Here is a 23,193-nt window from a genome sequence, read left to right as displayed (position 1 = left end):
GTTAAGTATCTTGCCCAAGGATACTTTGAAATGCAGACTGGAGCAGTCAGGGATTAAACCACCAACCTTCTGATTAGTAGATGACCCCATGCTCTCTCTTCTCCTCCTTCCTGTCCACTGTTCACAGCAAACTATCAAATAAAGGTGAAAAGACCAAAAAAAAAAAAAATGAAGAAAAAAAAAAAGAAAAAGTAATGAAGCATTACTTTTGCATTACTCTGTAACATGTCCTAAAGTGCACTGCCACATAATTACCAGTTAACAATATAAGTTTGTACACAAAGCTGACAACACAAAGAAAAGTTTAAAACCAGCACAAGGAGACTTCAAAGCAATCACCACAGTGAGGCTACTGTAGAAACATTTACAGGTAGAATTGAAAACTACAATGCTGCAAGTCTGGCTGCGCATAACTGCTTTCGTGACCATCTGAAGCTCAGGGTCTGACTGCTGGGCTGGATCAGCATCTCAGTTTTAACATCACTTTGGGCTCTTTGCCATTTTCCTCCCTCCTGCAAAGGAACTAACTCTGACTGAGTGTAGCACATGTGCAGGAAGAAAGAGTCATGCTTGATGTTTTTTATTTATTATTTTTTAAAATTTCTATCTTCCCCTCAGGGAGCTAACTAAAAGAACCACTGTAATGCTAGTAATGACATAATTGTATCTGTAACTGTGTGATCATTGAATTTAGTACAGTAATGAATTACATTACTTCGTTACTGAAAAATGTAATCTGATTACACTAATATGTTACTTTGGAATGCATTACACCCAACTTTGGTAATGTTAACCAATATTACATGCAGTGAAAGCTACTGGTTTAATTATACATGGAAAACAATACATTTGTAAGTTTCCTAATGCATGTTGATTGAAGCTTATGGTCTGTGCACATCATTATAATTCAGTAAATTTGTTTGATTTTTATTTCTGGTAGCATTTTCTGTATTCCTGTAACAGCCCAGTAAAAAAGTCCTGGAAATACTTCCAGATTACAAAATGCCATTTCTTTCATTTTTAAACTCTAGCATTTCTGTTTTTCACTGCTTATTTTATTTATATGCATACTTTTTTAGCTTATTTTGTCACGTGTATAAGATGTAAATAATATGCTACCTATATATTATGTTACCTCTGGCGACCGAGATATTCCATCTGGGGCACTCTCGCAAAAGTGATTTTAAATTTCAACAGTTATAATTTACCGGTTAAATAAAGTTAATAAAAATGAATAAAATAAAATAATATTAATCCATACATTATGATGTTTTCTTTTTAAACTCATTTGACTGAGTTGATTTTTTTTCTCTCTTTCTTCACTCGAAAGCGCTGCATATGTTACTTGAGATTTAGATCTGCATTCCATACGTTCCCTGAATGTTCCCTTCTTCACTGGGAAGCTAAGAACTTTTACTTTGGAGGTTGCAACCGGAAGCGCCCTGTAACTCAATTCCGCGGTTACTCACGTTACACCAGGAACACTGTAGCCATAGACATCCATCAGTGTCAGCCTGCAAGTTACGCAGAGTGCGTAACGTGACGGTGACTGATATGCGCTGAGTCTTACATCTAATTGTTTGGTCACTGTTCATAAAAGGTTAACATGGCTTGTTGTCGTATTTAAAGTAGGTTCCTCTGTGGGCAGGACCAATACGGCTAACACTACACACACCTTAAAATGCAGTTTAACTTGATTTGCCACTGTTAAGTCTAAATTGTATGGGTATTGTCAGAAATAGTGGGCTATTCGTATTGCAGGCGTGTTTGTACTCAGTTATTTTGATCCATTAATCTAGGGCTGAATTTTAGATAAGATAAATCACTGGTATTTAGGAGTTATCACGCCAAATAGTGATATTTACTCTAAAGATTTTCTACATGTAATGAATCAGTCAGATTTAATCAAGAAAAATAGGAATTTCTGGGTTGTCATGTAATATTGTGAGCACTTGGACTTTTCTAGCAACGCCAGTTATTATTGTTGCTGTTGTTATGGAGGGAACAAAGCACAGCAACGTCTTTACAATTGCAGCTTTACCACTGATCACATGCAGGCTACCAAGAATAGAAACACAATAGAGCTATATTAGTGTGCATATTAGCACTTTTACAGCGTCACTGCAGTGTCTCTGCTAGATATACTAATATTCTTTTAAATGATACCTTGGGCACTGCATTTTTAAACTCCATTTTGAATTTTTGTTTTCAGTTCAGTTTAGTTAGCTATGGTCTTTAATTATTATTGTATGATGGTATGATCAGCAGATCAGCTGGCAAACTGAAGAAAAACTCAAAATAAGAAAAAAAAAATCAGAGAACAAAATAAAAATAACAAAGTGCCTCCAAGTTTAAAGATGTCAGTCCAAAATTAATCAAACAACTGAGAAAGAAATTTTGCACTGGGCTATTTCAGCAGCAATTCACCAACATCATATGACAAACAAGAGGAGCTGCAACTCCTACCTATTTATAATCAGTAGCTCCTCCCACTCCATGAAATAACAGTTAAGCTTTTATGAAGTACAAAATTAACTTATAGCAGTACTCAGTCTATTATTTAAAAGACAAAGTTAACAAATGTAGTTATATTAAGAGAACATACTCTCTAACTGCTTAAAATCAACACAGCTGTCAAACATCAGAGAAAGTCCCCCTCCTCCATCCCACACTTGGCACATTCCCCTAGGAAATTGACCATAAAAGGAGTCCAAAAGGGCCCGGACTGATCTGGCAGTTCCTGGGTCCAAATTAGATGGAAGTCAAGTGCAGTGTGGAAGAGAAGCGAGAAACAACCAAATCTTAAACCTAGCATTGTTAATCAGACTGTTTTTAGGATTTCACTAGTGACTTGGCAGCAACAAAAAACACAACACAGCTGAGTTAAAAGCACTGCATTGTGTTTGGAGGTCACAGGCCTTGCCGTGACCAGGGGGTCTTTGTCAGGGGAAGATTTAAGAAGTTCAGATAATGTATTACAATACAATACCAATGAGTGTAGTCATTATACAAAGCCAACATGTTGTCAGGGCAGTTTATTCATAGTCATACAGGCATCCCAGTCTCAATACACATCTGCACGAATACCTCCTTTTCTGTACATTTTTATTCATTTTTGTGAGCTCATGTTTTTCTTTTTTAAAGTCCATTTTTTCCCCCCAGTTTACTATTTTCTTTATTTTGCACATTTAGTTTTAGTTTAGTTAGCTATAATAACCTTGGCTGGGTACACACATGTACAATTGCATTTGTAAAACCTGTGTTACTGCAGCCATTAGGCAGTGATTAGTGGAGGCAAAGACAGGTTTTCCTCTTCATCAGCAGGCCTCTCATGGGAGTACCATTGGCTCCATCCAGCCTATTAACAGTCTCCAACATGAGGAGGGAGGGGAGTGGTACCTCCCATGGTGGCTGCCCTTACCCACACTACACACACTTTCATTAGCGTGTTAGCTAAATGATTGGCCTCAGGATAGCCCCCGAGCCTTGCAATGCATGTGCAAGCTTATATGCTCCATCCACTGGCCAAATTATTCATTTATTCACAGATTTCTGCATCACACTCATGGTGGCATCATTTGGCCAATTTGATTGCATTTTGTGTAAATTAAATAGGGACGGGGGTTAGGAAACACTGCCAAGTTAAAGGTGACAGTGCAGTGATTGGCTAGCTTTGAATGCAGTGAGACAGAAGGCACATGAATGGGTACCTGTGTATAAAACAGTGGGGATGAAGCAAATAGTCAGTTGGTTGCTGGGCTTGGGATGGGCTGACGGAGAGAAAATCTGCCAATTTATCAATTTAAATACAGTTGTCATTCACATGGTCAAACATATGAATTTTGGCTTTAACTACTGAGGAAGTCTAAATCCTATGTGTAAATTTTGCCATTAACCAAACGTGGTGGCGTTCTTGTTTGACCCATCTAAATCCTATACCTGCATCTAAAAGAAAATCCTTAAGAGGTTCTCTTAATGGAAAAATGTTCTTTATAGGTTTATTGCCAACTTTAAACCCATTTAAAAATAATCCCAAAAATAATTCATTACTGCTTATGATCATGGTACAGTTTTTTCACTCTGCAGTTACAAATACTCCAGTGACAGAGATCATTTCAGCCAACCAGCCTTGCTAACTTTAATTGTGCATCCTGACCTCAATACTATAGAGTGAGTAATTGAGATGAGTGTTTGAAAACCTAAGAGGTAGCCAACAGCCCCACCTCCATTAGAAATGGTGTAGTCATTTACATGTAAGTGCTTTCTGAATGAGCTAAATCACAGGGTCTGCACAAGCATCCAGGTCCACTAGTTTTATGTTTTGGGAATAGTAAGTCACCTTGACAAGAAAGTTCAGCACTTAATTTAAGAAGCATAAAAGCAATAATAGCCTTTTTGTCATAACTGACATCAGAAACTTGCACTGTCATGAAGTTTCCCATCAAAAGGATTCCACAAAATTAAGGCAAGTGGAAATCCTCAGCCGACACTAGCATGTGTAAAATGAGCTAAATGCACTTGTATGATATCTATGGAACATGTTAATTAGACTCTGGAATTAAAATTACAACAGTTGGTCTGTGTAATTTACATAGAGGTCATGTTGTGCTAATATGGCACTCGTTGAAATAGACAGCCAGCAACAATATGGTTAAGTCTGACCCACTGACATTTTCAGCTCCAAATTATGCACATTGTGTGAATTAAATTAATTAGAGAATTCATTAAGAAATATGGCTCGCGGAAATGAGGATAATATTTAGTTATGTGATGTAATTCTCTTTCATTGTTAAAGCTAATTTGTTTCATAACAGTTCCTGCGGTAGTTTCCCCCCTTTACTAACTATGATGTATGTAATTTGTTAGCCATTTAATTAATTATGATTAGAATTAGTGGATGTGCGGCTTGTTTTGACAGATGGTTCCCATCAGAGAGACCTTTGCACAATTAACTTATAATCAATTATATCCCATTTCTTGCTGTTTGTTACATCTTGAAGTTTGTGTAGAAAATACTCACAGCATATGCATCATGTGAATGCTTTCCTGTGAATGCACCAAATGAGAAATTATCTATAATTTGCCCAATAACACAAAGCAGGTAAACAACTGGTATTTATTTCAGGCTTTGTATGCTCTGTCTACAAGGTAGTGTGGACTTCTCAGAGGTGGTCTCGTCTGCATTTAATTGTCGGCTGTTTGACGCATTAATGAGATTCTCACATTAAAAATGTGCCTCCCTCTGAATGAGAGTACTATAAAACATTTATTGATCGCTTTACAAGGTGTTTTTATTTTTTCTTAATCACAAATGTGGTGTATTATTTTAACTCAGTTGCTTCACACAGCATCTTGTTTGACTATTAACATATTATTTTACGTACTATCATTTCAGGGGTTGAAATGCAAACACTTGTGCAGCCTAACCTGTAAACTGAAAACCTGGCAGACTATTTGGGTGCTGTACTTGTTTATGTCCACAAGATGGAGCTTTAGTTCTGTTCATGTTCATGCACTGTCTGGGGGAGGATGAGCCGCTGCAGGAAGATCTTAAAGAAAGAATCTGCATCAAGGACTGTTCTATTAGTTGCTTTCCCAGATATATTTACACAGGTAAAACAAAAACAGACAAATTTAGCTTCCAAAGTACTGCCAAGCATCATCAAAATATTATTAGTTTTTAAAAGACGCTGAGATTTTGTGCCAAGTTATGATTAAAAAAACAATATCCATATCAGCAGTGGCATGACATAGGCGCACGTGCATTGTTTCAGAATAAAGCATGCAACCTTTGAGGTTGAAAGTTTTTTTGGTTTTTTTTTTATTTAAAATAATGCCTTAGAACAAACTATTTACTTCTTTCATTCTCTTTTCAGCATCTGTTCAGGCTTTGCAGAAACAGTTGCCACAGAGCGAAGGAAGCCTGTGCACTTTGTGCAGCACAGACGTAAAAAATATTTTCAAGAAGCTGTTTTTTTTTTTTAAACTGGTGACTGGGAATATTATTGTCTCTCTGTGTAAAAAAAAAAAAAAAAAAAAAAAAAAAAAAAGAGTTTAGCTGAATCCCTCTTTATAATCAAATATTTCATATGTTAGGTGGCCGTATTTCATTCTGATCTAAACTCAGACCGGAATTGAATAATGCCCCTGTTTAAGAAGTCCACAGCCTTTATCGTTTTTTTTTTTTTTTTTTTTTTTTCCAGGTGACATGAAGGTGATACTGATTTGGCTCCCACTGGATATGGCTTAATGTCTGACATAAAAAATAACTACATAATTTGTCTCAATCCAGAAGGCTGACTTGGCATGGACAGCAGCAGTCCTAAATGTCACCCTATAATGAGTTCTGGCCAAAGGTACACAGTTAGGACAGTGCCCGCTGGCACCTGGGATGCCCACTGGCTAGCTTTTTACCCCAAAGCCATTTGGACAACCCCGGTTTTCTTTGTGAACACTGGCATACATGATTTGCATCCAAACAAAAAGTTTCAGTTTCAAAGTTTAATTTTCACTTGGGTAATGGAGCCACATAAAGTAAAGATTTAACAAAGACTGTTTAGCTTTATTGCAAAAAAACAAAACAAAACAAAACAAAAAAAAACCAGGAAAGCATAATCAATAACAAGTGACAAGAGAACATAGAATATGCAGGCAAAGTATGCCTCTTTCACCCCTCAAGGTAAATTTGAGCACAATAATACTAATGTTATACAGTATATTGTTTCATGTCAACTCATGTCAAAGTAGACATTGCCAAAGTTTTAAGATTATGCACTGTTGTCATTATGAGAATCGTGTGGACCAAAATTACTGCAATGACCAGCTGACACTTTGAATGATTCCCCAAGTTGTTATCGCCTCAAATGAATGCAGCAAGAAGACTTTCAGTTTTGAGGAACTTGACTTCTTTTGTTTAACTGGTGCGGGACCTATTGGCAACACGCTGGGTTTATTATCTTACAAAGGCACAGGAGATGAGGGAACATTGTATCTAAATTAACTTTTTCTATTTCCTGGTGAATGAAATCAATTCCATCCTTTTATGTTACTTTTCATCTGCCTTTTGTCTTGTTGCGGAATCTTTTCTCTTTCTCTCTCATTCATCTGTTTTGCCCTTTCCTTGATCTGATAGCATTAAACATATAATTAAGTCATAAAGGAGGGGACTGATGAGTGTAGCAGATGGTAATTGCGTCCTACATTTGAATGAAATGATATGCATTGCTACAATTTACAGCCTTCGCCTCATATTTTATTCAGCAACCTTTTATCTCTTTTCCTGCAGAATTATTCTGCAATAAATTTAGACATCTTATCAATAGCTGGAATGATAGTGGCAGAAACATGGAAAAAATGAGCCCCGCCGTTTTATGCTGTTTAAAATAATTTTCCATAATAAAGGAGCTATCAGAGCTGCTCTATCACTGTAGAGAGGCGGATATCCCTATTCCTGGTAAGGCTGCCTTTGGTTTGTGGACAAGCTGTCACTCTCCTGTTAGTCGGGAGAAATGTGAAGTGATGGAGGCAAACGGGAAGTTCAGCCGAGGTTTCTGAATCTCACACAGGCACGTTACAGTCGGCCTTTAATAACTCAAAGTATAAAAACAAGTTATTGTATGTGTCTGCCACGTACAGTTATTGTCTTGTGATTTTATTTATTAAATACAGTTTTACTGATATTATTTTCTTGCTCTGAAACAGCAGTTGATGCAGTGCTGTATACGATACTGACCACATTCTGAGCACAGCACTGAAACAAGAGGAAGTGCACCACCTAAATAATTCAAAGACTGAGTGTAACTTGAGGGTTAAAAGTCACTCCCTCAAGATAACAGGTACCACTTTATTTATTTATTTATGATTAATTATTATATATCCACAATGTATTCCTGTTGCAGAAAATCACAGTGCAATTCAACCACAAGACAAGCTCGGGAACCCCGAAGGGCCCAAAACTTTCTTTAAAACACTTATGATACATTGCACATTGCAGGCTTGTTGCATTAGGCCACATCAGTTTATATAAATGTGCAGGATGAGCGCATATATAGCGTGTGAAGATAATAGTGTAGTCTAGATCATTGCAGCTCTTTGCATCTCACTGTAGAATTCAACAGAAATTATTAATGCCTAAACAGTGCAGTTTATTCTGCTGCACATGCACATACATGTTGTCCAGGAAACTAGATGAAGCCTACATACATCGCTTTGTTAGCCAACTTTCAGATGGCTTCCACCTTCATGTGATCATTTGTACCTACTGTAATTCCTAATGAAAACTTTGCTCCTGTAATGGCAGTGAGCAGAACACTTGAGTGGAGTATTGCCAGAAGGAGCCTTTTGTTCCACTAACATGTTTTCCTTTCACCAGTCCCCGGTGAAGTGCTGGACTCCACTGATATTTGAGAACTGGTAACTGGGGCGTTATAGGTTTAATTCTCATGTTCCCTCCGACCTGCCAAGTACAGGCACTGGGTGCCAGCTGGAAGGCTTTCGAATGTAGAGGAGCGAGGGTGGGGGGTATTAGCAGGGGCAGAAGAGAAGAGGGCAAGTATACAGTACATACACAAGTGCCTCTAGACCTTGAAGGTGCGACCAAAGTGCTTTTCACATCTAGACACCCCAGGCACTTAGTGTTTAGTCATGATGCAGGTCCATTACCTTTAAGTACAAGTACTTATGTTTGGTCGCCTGTTTTTAAAGCCCTTCTAGCTTGAAGGGAATCTACCCGGGGTGACCCAACTCTATTTATTGATGCCTCCTGAGTTTCCACTTGCTGGTAATAGACTGGAAAACACAGATAATATGTTTGATCGATCAACGTGAACAAATTTCATTTGTTGGGATCAATAACAGTTTACAGTTGACAGAGCTCAAAGAACTACATTTATTTGTGCTTTGTGATTGAAGCTATCTTTGTAAGCCGGCAATGTGAGGCACTCCAGACCAGGCCCATGTGGCAGGCATGGACTCTTCTGTTCTATTATTGCCAGCAATCTGTATTTAAAACTAATATCAGTGTGTGCTGCATGGCTTGAGGCAAAAGGCACCAAACCAATCTGATATACAGCATGAGTTTCTCTTCGGTTCCTTGTGATGTGAATTAGAATGTGAAAAATAACAATTCCCGTACATTTTTCACTGGTATCCATTTTTTCATTTGAGGGTGTAATGATTAGATTTTTTTTTTTCCAGCAGCATGATTTGTATTATGTTTTCACTGTGTTCAAAACATAATAGAAAAGTGATGTGGAACCAAAGGGAAAAAGAGGAAATTAACTGACGTGCGGAAGAAAGACGTTTCCATGGCTCAACCTTTTGCGGTTTTCTTCATGTTTCTGCTTTTCATGATCATGCTCTGTGGAACACCCCGAAGACATGAGAGCCCTTGCTCTGTGTCACACAGTTCCAGGCCAGGCCGCTACCTTCTGCACACACAGACAGAACAGCATGAGATGGGAAGTCCACATGGATAAACATTTAATGTGGTAGGTGTTGCTTTAGGCAAGTGCAATTCGGGGGGGAGTTTACTGTGTATACACCGGTGTTACGGCAATAACCTTCTTATGTAGGTAGGTTTTTTTTTTTTTTTTGCAAAGGTTTTTACTTCAGAGTAGTAAACAGTTTCATGCTGGGCTCAGCATGAAAGGCTACATATATGATAAAGATATTCATCACAATTTGCAAAACCTATAAAAATGTTGCATATGTGCAATTTATAGCAACAAAAAGAAAGAAAAGACCAAACTCATTCTTGATACATAATGGCTTATTTGTCTGTGACGTAGACCTCATTGGTGGATGACATGTGCCTTCACAGGCACTGTAGTTTATTTTGAATGGATCCCGCATACTTTCTACCACTACTGGTATTAATCACTAGTGCTCCAAAATGGCAGGTGGAAGTATTTACTTTGGAATTTGTTCACAGAAAGAAAATTATCAGATTTGCCTTTTAAAGTTTTACATCAGTTGCCTGTTTTATGCATTAGCTTTTATTTAGTGAGTAGCTTCTGAGTGCGCCATCATGGCCAGTGCATTGTTGCTGTCTGTCTTGTGGTAGAGTGCCGTGCATTTTTAAAGCATTTCTGTTTTTTTTTCCTTTTCTTTTTTTTTTTTTTTGCTGAAAACACCTGCCTGCTGTGTCTGAAAATTACACAGTGAGAGAAAACAATAAGCATAATGTCATCACAAAGCACTGTAGGGATAGGTTTACCCAAAGAGTTGGCTTGTAATTTTTTGAGTCCGTATTCTGTGAGTGCCACCTGCACATTACACAGTCATTTGATCCCTGCAATTAATTGCGGCCACTTGAAGGATTTAGATTTATGTATGTATTTCAGTCACTATAAAGAGTGTCAAAAATGACTGCTGTAATGTATTATGTAGTACATATGGCATAAATTGTTTTCACCTTTAATATTTTCTTTTATTGTATGACCTTAATCCAATTTGTGACCCCAGCACTGCTGACTAGAACTGTAATGACCAGTATTGCTAGTGGAGATGGTGCCTTTTTGCAGCTTGCTCTTACTTACGGGCTCCGTGTGTGATTGCTGTGTAGCTGCAGTCACAAGAAGGGGCATGCACTTGGAGGACAATGCATTAAGACTGCTGGTCCCTATGCCTTAGATTTGGCACAGGTTAGGGAAAGGCATGAGATGCATATTGTTTGTGTTCATTTGAATAAGGACAAATGTCAGATTTCCATGGCTCCAGGCAGCCTGCATGTTAGATGATCAACTCTTTTGGGCCCCTGGATGTGGGGTCATCAGTACCGCTTCCAGGTCACTGTCACTGCATGCCGGTTTGGGGCCATAATTGACCTTTTGACAGAGCACAGGGAGACAGTCTTTCTCTAAGGGCAGGAATAATCACTTTAGATTTACTTGTGGCTGTGCTCATGTTAGCTAATTAAGATGTTTGTTCTGTTAAAAATTTAATTTGGGATCTGAGACATTGTGTTATAGTTTGATATTTTATCAGTTGTGCTTAAAAAAAACAAACAAAAAAACTGTAGGACATAAAAACAGCAGATAAAATGTTGACAGCAAATCACTGATGGGCGACTGAACTTTTTTCCCCCTTTTGCATATGAAAGTCTTTTTCTTGCCTCTACTTACATCCACTATGTTACAATAAAAGCTTTTACCAGTTTTGCACAAGTGGCTGCTGTAGATTCATAATGTGAGTCAGGCAGAAAATTTCTCCTATGTTTAGTGTGTGTTGTTATGTGTAAACATACGAGTTAGTACTTCTTATGGTTAAAAGTGTCATCCCCATTCCCCGTTGTTCTTGTGTGTGTGGCTGTAGAAAAAGGTTGAACACAGCCTGTATCCCAAAAACCCTTGAGCTCCCTCAGGCTTCTTTCCGGTCCAGAATCTCCAAAGAAGCGTGCGTTTACCCTTGACTGTGCTTGTTATTCCTCACAACACAGCACCCACGGCCATGTCTCTGTTTTCATAGCTCTTAACGTTAACTTTGATTTACACTATTGCAGTGTGTCACCTTTGTGCGATTTTTAGAGTTTTATTCTTACTTCTCCTGCAGTTTTGTCTCCTTATTCATCTAAATGACAACATATGTCACATGGCAGGGTACGCTCCTCGGTTCCCGAGCTATCGCCTCATCCCACAAAACATGCTTCTCTTCACTTCCACAATGCTTGAAAATGCTGGAGTATTTGTTTCAAACACTATGTATTAAATCTAGCTGCGCGAGCTTGAGTGTGTAGAAAAATGTTCTTTGCCGGGATCTTTTGAGTATTTACAAAAAAGCAGCACGAATGCCAAGGGCCAGGCCTTTGAGACCAGGGTATTACATTATTAATTAAAATACAAGTCGCCTTGTTGCCCATGGGTATACAATGTAACACACTTGATTGAATCAGGTGGTGGCAGCCCAGGCCTTTTTTATTTTGCGCTTGAAGGGACGAGAGGAATTTGAGCTCAGCTGTATTACTCTACACACAAAAACATGTTTTGAGAAACGGTTGTGAGCTGTCACTGTGAGCTACAGCAGATTTAAAATGCAGTTTTAAATTCCCATGTAGTAGCTAAGCGTGATCCATCAGCTAACTTTTTCCACTTATTTTGGAGTTTAAATAGCTACAAGTTTTGATAGGAGTTATTTTATCCTTCTTGATTTGCTGCATGAGACCATGAGTTAAGTATGATGCAAATTAATGATCAGATCTTTCTAACTGTGGAATCTAAACTGGACTTTACCTGTCTTAATTTATACTAGTATCTTAAAATGATTTTTTTTTTCCCAAATAGTATGTGAACAATTGTACGCTGTCTTTCAGATGCCTTCCCTATTTAATGAACAAATGCTGTCAGGTGTATTAGCCTCTGTGATGGACTGATGACCGGTCCGGACTGAGCCCTGCCTCTTAGCCTGTGACTACTGGGATAAGGTTGTGGGTTCCATTTCCCTCCATGGCCCTAAACTGGAAAAGCAATTAATAAAATGGATTCTACCAGGTTCAAAAGTAGTATACTGAAGCCAGTCATTGCAAACATTTGTTATCTTTGTGACTGGTTTTTATTTAATTTTTACATCTTGTACCATCATTTTCCCATTTCAGTAGACAGAACCATAAAGAAGATTGGAAGGCAGTCATACAAAGAACGCACATCCATAAATAAGTTTTTTTTTTTTAAACATTTCCTCACAGTGAATGACTCTGTCTCAAAGTGTATTTTTCTGCTTTTCATACCTAGTTGGCCCAGGTGGTTAGTCATGAAGTTGGCACATTTAGACATCTTTAGACTAACATAGAAATCTTGGGAGTGTTGGCAGTGTTTCCTAGATGTAAAGTTATGCATGGTTTTACATTTTTTTAATGAACACTACTTAATTAGGTGTCATTTCATAACTGCATAAACTCACATGGAATTATGAATATAAAGCACTGGAAATATACACTATGATTTTCCACAGCCTACCATGATGTCATTACATTGATATTTTGGACCATCCATCCAATTCAGGCTTGCTGGACCCTATCCCAGCAGTCACAGGGCGAGAAGCAGGGTACGCACTGGGCAGGTCATCTGTCACAGGTCATCTGTTGCAGGGTTAATACATGGAGATAGACTATTCACACCTATAGTCAATTTAGAATCACCAATTAACCTAACCTCATGGATGTCTTTGGATAGTGGAAGGAAATCAGAGTACCTGAAAAGAACCCATGCAGACACAGGGAGAATATGCAGTCTCCACACAGAAAAACCCCAGACTGGATCTGAACCCAGTATATATATATATATATATATATATATATATATATATATATAAAAATATAATATATATATATATATATATATATATATATATATATATATATATATATATATATATATATATATATATATATATATATATATATATATATATATATATATATATTTTTTTTTTTATTTGTTAGATTTTGTCCTCTAATTAATAAAAGAAATTCTTGCCCACATACCACATTTATTCATCCTATTAGGCATCTTCTTTTCTTTTTAGGTATTTAAATTTAAACTTGTTACTTTTACCACAGACAGTCAATATCTCTGGGCGAGTGTTTAAAATTTCCAGTCATTCTAATGAAGTCCTGTCTCCTCTGAGGCCACCACAGGGCAGGCATGCTAAAAGTTAGACCAGTGTGACACCTTGGTAATTGGAAGACATCCTTTGGTTCTCTATGTTAAAGACAAATCACAACCCCTCTGCCAGCCAATAGGCTTAATTTCTTTTTAACAATAACACAACTTTAAGTTATATTATGCTACATTTAAAATTAAATTTCATCCGCGGTCAGCCAGCATACCTTTTGTTTCTTGAATATTTGTGCCCAGACTATAGGGTAATTAAATTTTTTTTTTTTTTAAATCTACACCTTATTGCTTATGGTTTGTTATAAAGTAGGGACAAACTGTAGGAATCTCCCTTCATCCTCATTAAGACTTTGTTCTGCAGACGTGTGAATATGTAATGTTTTAATAAGCTCCCTGACAGAACCTCGGTGGTCCCAGTTCTTTTAGTGCTGGGGAGGTAATAGCACCCAATACTGGAAAAAAGGTAACTGTAATGAGTGTTGGTGTGTGTGAGAGAGATGGAGAGAGCAAGCAAGCGTGTATGAGCTTGGTCATTGCAGTGGAATTTTTCAATTTTGCCCCTTTTTCAGATTTTAATTTTAATCTCCTCTTCTCCCCCTTGATTCCTACTGACCTCCAGTCTAGGTCTGTTAGATGTAGTCCAGGTCATAGCAGGCAAACGAACAATGGAAATATCAAAGCCAGCCCAAGGCCTTTACATTCGGTTTTCTGCTCCAGGTAATCACAGCGTGCAGATCAGTAGAGAGAACAGCTGAGGCCTTGTCTTGTCCTTAGTCTTTTCTTCTTGTGTTCACCTTCACGGGTCTGAATTCACCAAGAGTATTTATGCCATCATAGGCAAATTGCAAGGTTATTGAGTTTTAATACAGTATGGCAACTAATATCTGAAACGCTAATAAGATGTCCTTAAAGGAGAGGCTAAGCTCTTTGAAATGGATAGTATAGTCTATCCATTAGACATGAACCTGGATCCATCTGGATACAAAGTGTTTGTCAGTAAAACAGCCCAATTGTGTGAGATCATGGCTGGCTGTTGGTGTGTGAGGTTCTGAAGTGTATCAAGAGGCACAGCTGAGTGAGTCGAATAGTCTGTGGTCTATTGATAACTCGTGCCTGTTTTAAAATCCTGGCACAACAATGCAACTAGGGCCTTGTGTGCTCCACTGAGCAACAATACCTCCTCTCACTGGCAGCTTCAATGTAACGATGACAAACAACAATAAAGGATTTCTTTTTTTCATGGGCCTCTCATTCCTGCCACCTTTTGATAAGAATATTTTAAAGTTTATCCAGAGATATACTCTAGGTATTATGCGAGTGATAATTATTTTCAAGGTTTTTCCTTGTTATTTATTAAAAAAAAAAGGCAAAGATGATCAATAAACAGCTGTTATAAGGAAGACACATAGGCTTGCTTTGTAGAGACCTACCTGTCTTTATTTTTGTTTTCTTCTTTGCTCCTGCAAACACACACACACACACACACACACACACACACACACACACACACACACACACACACACACACACACACACTGCTGGTTTTCATTTTTCCTTTCTCGTTCCTCTCCCTGTCTGTCTCAGTGTGCGTACAGAGTTGGTTGGCTGGGCTAGTAGCTGGGAGGTATGGTAGAGTGTAAGCAGTGTTGATGTGGATGGCCCCTGGTCAGAGGCCAGGGCCTGGCTGTTAAAACGCAGCCTCTTTTGTGCGTCAAAGCCAGCATTGCCAGTCCTGTTCCACCCCTGTCGCTAAGGGTGGGGAGGCATTTACCCACCACATGCATTCATTCTATTGGCATTGCTTGATGCAGGGCTAAATGGCATTGTTACAACGTGCCTCTGAGAAGTGTTGACAGGTCCATATGCTAATTTTAATGAATACAAGGAGATGTGGTTTTATTCACCTCAACTCAGCGGCAGAATCCTATCCCCACCAAGACTAGCAAATATAATTGCAGCAAACTCAAATGAGCTCATTAGGAAATGTATTGAATTTACACATTATTTCCAGTAGTTAAGCTGAGTTATTTTCCCTAAGGACTCAATTACATACTCATTTGTGACTCAGGTAAATGGCTTTCTGTGTGTGACTTTTTCAACTGCAAAATTGTAGTCACTGAATAATTTGTAAGAAAGCTGTTGTACAAGCTTATCTATTGACATTCATTTGTGTGATTTTAAAATGGGGGGGAGAAACTGGAGACAAGATAGCTACTCCCTTTTGTTCCTTTATTCACTTCATTTGATTAACTCATAACATTTCATTTACTAATGAATTATTTGAATGTGTGCTCATTTGTCTTCAGTGGGCTACCTTGTAATGTTTTACTCACAACGGCTTTGTTGTCTTTCTGAGACGCTTAATTTCACCACAGAGTGTGCAGCTGAACTTTTGTCAAGTGTGCAAATGCAAAAGTCCCTTTTCCCCATTGAGAGAAGGATAGAACACTCTAAAAAAAAGAAAAAAAAAGAAGACCTGGTGAGTCAGGGTTCAGTATCAGGGATTATGCCATCCTACTGCACTCTGAAATGAACGTGTACATTCATCGAGTGAGTCACTTCTCGAACCATGCCCTCCCCGAGCCACAATGAAGAGATTGTTGGGGGAATGGACATGGTGTGGAAACTATGTGACAAAGAGGAGTGCCTAAAATTGAAATGGCTTGTCAAATTGCTGTTTGTTCTGTGTGAAAATGGCCCGATTCGCTGGAAAACAACTAAGAATTTTGGATGGGTAAGCATAAGGGTTTCCACAGAGCTTTGTATTGGCTTGTGCTGGATGAACTAAAATGACTCTGGCTTTTGGCAAAATTCCCAGGAGCACACTGAAGACAATTTCAGTAGCTGAAGTGGACTTCAGTGATTGAAATGTGTCACTGTGTGGTCACTGGCATGCATTATATAATGATCCATAATTTAGCTGTGATCTCTTTATGATTTAGAGAGTTGTGCAATGCAGGGAAACATACTGAGGCTCTTCTTCACTTTATTGGACAGTACATAGTGAAGCAGGTCAGAGGGTGACTTGTCATAAAGGTCCTTCTCTAGATTCAGACTCAGTATTTTCCAAGGGCATGGCTAACTCCTTACCCAGCTGAGCCAGCCAGCTGTCTAGGGTATGTAAAATGTAGTTTTGTGTCATTCTGAGCACCTTTGTATTGTGATTTCATTGTATCATGGTCTGTGCTGTGAATGCTGGCTGTTCTTGCCCCTGGAGTGGCCATAAGGGTACTGGGACTGGGCCCAGTGCTGCCCTAGCCCCGCAAGCCTCGATCCAAACACATCCTCTGCACTCAGCTGTAAATACCACCAACAGCTGGTGGCACACAAGTTAGTCGTGCTTAAACAAATTCCTGGCTTACATGTAAAGGGGCAACGGGGGTTCTTCTGCTTCTTTTTCAACCAGGTCTCCATATGCGTAATAATCTCAAACAAACTAGTTTAGGGACTTAAGTAAAGAAATGATAAGGACAAAGAGTAACAACTGGGAAAAGATAGATTTTACTTAAGTAAAAATCTATACAGAGATAACCAGGCAATTTTGTCTACCATGGTAGATAAATACATAGAAATAATCTCTATTTAGCCCAGTAAAAAACAAGAGAAGGTCAATTTTTTTGGAAACACAAACCTGTTTGATCCCACCCAGCTTGCTCCTTTTTCCTCATAGACACATAGCTCTGTTTAGCAAGATAGGATTTATCAAAGTCACCTTTGAGCTCAGTAGCCCATCTAGAGCTCGTGGTATCACACATAATGACATTCAGTGTGGCCCAGATCACATTTATGATAGCATATTTGATACAGCTGTACACTAGCAAAGAATAACACAGCCTAAAAGAATACCCCCCCCCCCCCCCTTTTTCAGTTTAAACACAATCCATTTTCCAGTGTAAATCACTTGTCACTCTATTCCAAATGTAACTGCTCTGATCTGAAAGAGAGAGGTGGAGAGAGAGAAAGAGAGAGAGTAAAGATTATCTTTTGGGCCATTTCACTGGCACCGTTGCGTGACAGAGACTGACAGCTCTTTCAGATGACTGACAGGTGTCCTTTGAAATGGCGCTGAAGCAGCTTCTGTTCAGACTGTTGAAATGCATATTTGGAGCTCTTATCATAAAGGCATGGATGGCCCAGATAGGTGCCGTTAACATTGCAAATGGCTCCAGAATTATTCATTGTCAGTGCTGCGGGAAAGAATGGGGGGGGGGGGCGAAGTTTGATTATTCTGCTCACACAATGGCAGGGTGCTTAATGATTCCTCTCCACCTTGGCAGTGGCATGTGCCGACTTCAGGCGCTAGCGGCGGGTGACACAGGTCTGGCCAAGTGTTAGAGCAAGATCATACGTCCGGGCCCCATTTTAATTTCTAATACATTAATCTTTTCCTCACAGATCCTCCATGAATATTCCAGGGCTCCTTGTTTGTCGGGAAGGCTGTCTCGCTTTCATCTATTCAGGTGGTTTCATTCACTGTGAAAGCCAGCTAAATGGACCCGATCAGTCAATGACAACTGGGATACAATAGAGTCCGGTAACACGTCCCTTTTCTCCTTTCAGCCTTCTGATAGACAACCCTGACACCTGCTCCCTAGGGAGACCCTCCGCCAAGTCAGTGCACTGTTCCTTGAGAGACTTCCTTTACTTTATCAGCCTATAAAGGATTGTCACAGGTGACTATATCTGCTGAGGTATGGAGTTGCTCCCTCTGACCTGCCCCAGTGCTGTGCGGTCGAGGCACCATGCGGTCGAGGCGCCACGCGCTGCATCACAAGCGGATTAAGGTGGCTTAAATGCTGTCATACAAGCAGATTCGGTGCTTCACACTTTCTAAAAAATGTTAAGCCTTTGTTCTCTTCCATTAATTAGCATTGTCTTAAGTTCATTAGACCACAGCTCATGCTGTTACTAATGAGGCAACGTAGACCACCTACATCAGCCTAGCTTTGTAGAGCCTGACCTGACAAAGTCTCCTGTGCTTTCTTGTTCATGGTGTAATGACTTACACAAAGAGAGATGCAGGAGCTCTGATAGATTTATACTCGTTAATGATTAAATTTCTCAATCAGGCCTATTATCAGCCATCAAAAAATAATAATGAGCCAGTATTTTTAAGAGGCTCTTCTTTAGCATTTTATGCTGACCGATGATGTGCTGATTTATAACGATGGACAGTTTTCCTCCTTGAGGTCGATTATGGAAACAGATTTTTTTTTTTGTGACTTCAGGAGTAGAGTAAAGGCTTGTTTTCTTCTTTTCCAAAAGGTGTTTTAGGGTAGTGCACTTGAAACAAGCCTATCAGTCAGAGCTCCCTTTCCCACAGCTAAATGAGACTCACAGGGGCCTGCACTGTAGAGCGGCGCCAAACATAACTCAACACAGAGAACACCCCAACAGAGAGAACCTACATGTCCATTGGCATATATGGATATTAGAAGTGTCAAGGCTAGTGATGTAGATTGGGTGCCATTCATAATTATGATATCTGATTTAGGTTCAAACGGATGCTATAGAGAGAAGGCGAGGGACAGCACCAATATTTTAATGGATAAGAGACAGCCTTCTCCCTCAAGGAACATCTTCACTGACAGTGGCTGCTGAAAAATTGGGATTTATATTTCCTGTTTTCTATTAATATGGAGATGAATACATGTGTTCCTGTGTCATAAAATTAGTTTAGCTCTTGCAAATTGCAGTTGCAAGTGTTGAGAAGGGAAAAGTGGTGCCTATGCATTTTCACAGGTAAGAGAAAATGTGAAAAAAGTAGGAACAATATCTGCATTTAAAAATAAGGGCAATAATGTGTTTCTCGAAGAAAAAGTGCAGCAAATTAGAAACACCTGGGATGAGCTTCAAAACCCAATCAAGTTGTCCAAAATTCCTTGGGACAACTGCTGGAAATAAAAGAAGAAAAAAAGAAAACAAAAAAAGATTGATGAACTTAGCATCAAGTTGAGGTGGGGCCGTGCCATCTCAGTACCTCATCCGATCATACCTGGTGTGCTAACTAGGTAAAGCTTAACATGAAAGTGTGAGGCATACATAGTTTTACATGTAGATGATGTTTTTAAAGCTTTATCTAAATACTCAAGAACCATCAACAGTCTTATCTTTTCTGATTTTACAGCATAATCTTGTTACATGGCTGTCTACACATGAACTACATACTAGTTCTGATAGGTACTTAAATATAGGGCCAGTAGAACAAATAGGAAACAACTGAAAAATAAATTATATTTTAAGTTTTGTAACTTTTGTAAACACAGTGTACCTAAAACGTACCTACAATGCAGGTAAACAGAGAGCATAATTTGATAACATAATATAATAGCACTAACTAATTATTATAATTATGTCTTAACTAATTATGGTAGTCTAAAACATATGTTTCTTCTGATAGCTGAGGCATAATAAAAAAGTAATATTAAAAGAATGTTAAAACAAATATAAGCTCAATGGATTGCTGTAATAGTATGAAACAGCTGATATAAAGTTGGCTAAAATTTAAAAATGGCTTCTTTACCCTGCAGTTAATCCAAAAGTACCTCTACTGTAACTTAATCAGTATCAATGTGTTTTCAGTTTTGCTGTTTTAGAAAACAAATGCTTTACTGATTTATACAAAGACATGAAAGAAAAGGCATTTACCTGGCATTGGGCTACCTTTCTCTCTACAGCCAATAGAGAGGCACTGGTACTGAGGCGAGACATTAATTCACTGTGTCAACCTGTCCCCCTGGAATATTTATGATGCTAAATACATTTAATTAGGCACTAGGAGCTCTGATGGGAGAGAGAATGCACTGTCAGTAAAAAAAAAAAAAAAAAAAAGGGAAAGATTTTGTTACCCCTAATGCTGATAGGCTGGTAATGCTGCTTACTCATTCTCAGTGACAGGAGCACCAAACATACTGTAGAGGGAATTTGAATCACTCAAAATCATTTGTGGCATGTTCATTACAAAGTCATCATAGCACCTGAAGAGGATAGTACGGATGCTTACTGAGAGAGGGAATATTTTCCAAGGCAGAGTTTAGCATGCCTGAGCAGTATTATTACTTCAGGTGCACTGAGACGGCAAGAAAGCTGATAAAACTGATCATCATTGCCGTTTGTTGCTCCAAAGGTTTATTATAAGACATCAGACTTACAACATGTAGTTACTGATTGAGCCCATCAGTACTGCTAGTTTGCCTCCTGACACGTTGTGCTTACATAATGAAATAAAAATCATAATTTAACTATAGGCTGTACTGCTGTACTCCAAATATTACAAAAAAGACAGGTTGTGATGCAGTGGCTGACAGCCTGGAGTAAAGTGAGACATCATGTCTGCCTGTGATAAAAACATGGCTACAGTAAATAATAGTCAGTTTCCATCTTGACATCTGTCATCTGAGTGGAAATGGATGGGGAAATGACCAGCTCTCTATCGGCCGAGCTCTGGCTGTGTCGCTGGCTGAATGATGCAAATAGAAGATAATATCAGTGGTATACTGAATGGCATTACTCCAAATCTAATGTCATTAAAAAGGGTGGGTATTAGCTTTGCTGTCTGGAGGTGGTGGTGTGGGCTGCTGCAGCTTGACTGACACACAGATTAAGTGCAGTGACAGGGAGCACAATAAAGTCATCAGAGAATGTGACATGTCAGTTAGGGGGGATGAAGGGATGAATTGTCACTCTCTGTCAGAGCCCATCCTCTCTCTTATCCATGATGTCCCATACACCACCGTGGGAAAACAGGACAGCACGGCCACATCAGACAAATATTTATTCAGGTAGAGGATAAGCATACCCGCTCACGCTCTCCTGTTCACTACATGTTTGTAAATTTGCTGGCAGAAAAATACTCAATGATGGATAAATAGCCACTGTGTGGTTTTGCTTTTCAAAGCCATCACTCCTAATTTGTCAGTGCAATGTTTGAATTATGGCATTAAAATACACAACACTGAACAATGGTGGCTTTCTGCTGAAAGGTGCAGGGCAAAGATTACAGTATTTTAGTTCATATGTGATTATAAAGTTGTGATTATAGAGAAAATGAAATGGACTTTTTGAAATGATTACGCTCATTTTTGTGTAAAATGAAATATACATAAGCAGAATTTAGCTCATAGAATATCGTAACAAACATGCAGTAATGTTATATCTTGTATTATCATCTAAAACACTATGCGTCCTTTCTCTATAAGAGAAGAATAAATCCATTATCCACCTTTGTGTCACACTACCTAAGCACACTGATGTGGGTCTGGAGATGAGGTATCCTTGGGATTTTAGAGTATACAATCTGGCCAAAAGATGGCAATGTTGCAGTGCTGAATTCCAAATGAGTTTTCTACTGGTTGGCCCCCCATCACAGACTGGCCACTGCCTTCTTCTGCAGCATTCTCCTTTCCAAACAAGCCCAGAAATTTGTAATCCTCACAGGGTATAACTGCACTGAAGTGCAGGATTAACGTTTGAGTCAACCCCCTAAAGTTCTACCAGAAAAGTTGATTACATAGAGGGTGATGGAAAGACAAAGTTGGGGGTGATAGGTTGATGGAATGGGGCCACAAGTTGCATTTATTTTTCTTTGCCATAAACTGTGTGCTGTTTAATATCCAATTAGTGTGTTTTTTGAGATAATTTTTAATGGAGATGGGAACTATTTATGGTTACCGGGTTTGTATTTATCAGAAATGTACCATTATTCTTTTGTTTTTCTTAAATGGAGCAATTTCTATAATGTTGATTTTGAGCCACTGTTTTGTCCTTTACAATGGCAGATTTTTAAATTCATTCACATTTTACATTTTAACCTCTCCTATCATGTCTGCACATGAAATAAAGTTTAGCTAGATTAAGTGGCATTTTCTATTGGAAGATTGTCTTTTGAGTATTTCTGAGTAGTTACATACAGCATGAAGGAATTAGAGTGCATTTGGTGCAGCCAAATAGGCACCCAGCAGGGCAGCAATTGTACAGCTATTATAGCACTAAAATACTTGAAATGTGCCTCTGTAAATGGATTATGAAGTTGTACTGAAAGAGTTAACAGAGCTGGTCTGCTGAAAATAAACTGTTAGTTTGCCACTTTCAGCAAAATGACATCCTTCTCACAGAAGCTTTGCAAAAGGAGATTTAGAGCAAAAAATAAAACGCTTATTTGAGTAGCCAAAATTTTCTGTTAATTATAGAATAGATGTAGAAAAAAATAAATGTAAAAATTGCTGTAACTTTGCACACCTGGTTGCAGACTTTTGAGTGACACTTGTTTGCTCTGTTGTTTGGAAGGAAGCAGGAATAGAAGTCTCTCTCATGGCCACTTTGCTGGTCTTTATTATTGGCTTATTGCCTTTGAGCTGTCACCACTCAGAGCATTTCTTCTCTCAGGGGATTGTCTTCTGGGACTTGAGAGAACTCGGCTGGCTCTGGCTACTCAGCTCTGTTGCACACTGCTACTATCTCATGTTGCATGCAATGTACTGTCACTGTGCTTATTTTCAACAGATTTACTTGTAAAGCACCTTTTCTGAGATTCACATTATCTAATTCAGAAGTTAAATTAAAAAAAAAAAAAATCAGATTTTTC

This window comes from Archocentrus centrarchus, chromosome 21 (genome assembly GCF_007364275.1).
Source record: "Archocentrus centrarchus isolate MPI-CPG fArcCen1 chromosome 21, fArcCen1, whole genome shotgun sequence".
Lineage (NCBI taxonomy): Eukaryota > Metazoa > Chordata > Actinopteri > Cichliformes > Cichlidae > Archocentrus > Archocentrus centrarchus.
Note: the sequence above shows the minus strand (reverse complement) of the source record.